The sequence below is a fragment of the Scomber scombrus genome, chromosome 3, assembly GCF_963691925.1.
Source record: "Scomber scombrus chromosome 3, fScoSco1.1, whole genome shotgun sequence".
NCBI lineage: Eukaryota > Metazoa > Chordata > Actinopteri > Scombriformes > Scombridae > Scomber > Scomber scombrus.
The window spans coordinates 18234096-18235710 of NC_084972.1; positions in this window are offsets into that span (position 1 = coordinate 18234096).

Below are 1615 nucleotides of genomic sequence, written 5' to 3' on the forward strand. Positions count from 1 at the left end.
CATACGAAAAGGAGGGCTGAAGGACTCAACATATGAGTCAAAATCATAATCATCCCATACCTCTACTAATGCAGTCTGTAGCTTTACATATTGTTGCCTTTGTGGGTTTTAAGAGATTACTGTGTGGTTGGTTGTTTGGTAAATGTCAACGACATGGTGACGTAAGAGACGCACAAAGAATGTGAATTATTGAAAAGCAACAACTGTTTGACATGTTATTTGTATAATGCATAGGTTTTTCTAAGCTGTGTTTATTAGATGCTGGCCTTGAAATGTCATTTGGCTCATGAAGCAAATTGTATGTATTATGGCTGACTTAATTCAAAGATCTACAACAAATATCACACCATCACAGTTTCACTTGTTTTGATAGTACAACCTCAAAGACAACACTTTTGCTTTCATGATGAATTCTGGAAAAACAAATCAATGATTTAGTCAAGAAATAGTATGGTGAGTCAGACATTTCTTCCAACCAGAGAGAGCCATTATGTTTGCAGCATGTGTTGACGGCTGACTGACATGAACAAAAGAGTTGTTTTGATTTCTCTGTGGTTCCTCTGATCCCCAACTTGTACTGTAGCATCTTCAATTTCCTGTTACAATTAAAGGGGTACCCTACTGATTTAGTGTTGCACTTCAATACAGTTTGGTGACAGATTAAGAAAAGAAAGGTCAAAATCAATGCAGAGGCCCACTCAGTTTTAGTCCCTAGCATTGGTCAAGCTCCAGAAACACTGGGAACAAAATTTCTTTAAGGTTATTTTTTCAAAAATTCTTGAGAAGGCATTAAATAATAGTTTTCACAGACTGAGTAGTACTCCTGAAGACAGAACGAATACATTCATTTTCGCTTGAAACCGTGAATTCATGGACTTGTTTATTTCCTACAGGTTCCCCTTCCATGTTTCACAGTGTGACCCTATTTTGATATAAATTGAATATTTGTTTAAAGGCAGAATATCTTCCATGACATGTCGATGTTTTTCTTCTCTCTGTATAACATCGCCTATTTAGCTATTTTCATCCTGCTTTACACAGTGACTCCTGTCTTAGATCTATTCGATGCTTGCAATGAAAGCTAGGTGTATGATTGCTTTTGCCTGCTGTACCACCCCCACCCCCACCTTCCTGACCTGATCAGAAGTACTCTTTCACAAAAGCTGTACATACTTGAAGACAGAACGAATAAATTCATTTTCGCTTGACACTGTGAGTTCATGTACTTGTTTTTTCCCCACATTGAATGTTGAATATGTAATGACAACTCGTCATATCTATCACTTGAAACCAATGTTGGTTGAAAAGCTTTCAACTGGGCAGGCCAAAGTCAAGGGTAAAACTTTGTAAAGTTTGATTGGAATTTTTGACCTTTCATCCAGTAATTTCTGTTAGCTGTGTGGTTCCTGGTAGAGGAGAAACATACAAAATGTGTGTGTAAGTGTGTGTGCTTTGTGTGTGTTTGTGCACGTATACAAGTGAGAGGTTTGTTTAAAGAGGAGAGAGAGAGAAAGCGAGAGAGAAAGAAAGAGAGAGCGAGAGAGGGAGAGAGAGAGAGAGGGAGAGAGAGAGAGAGAGTTCCCTGCCCTTTATAAAACGGTGCACCCATTAATTC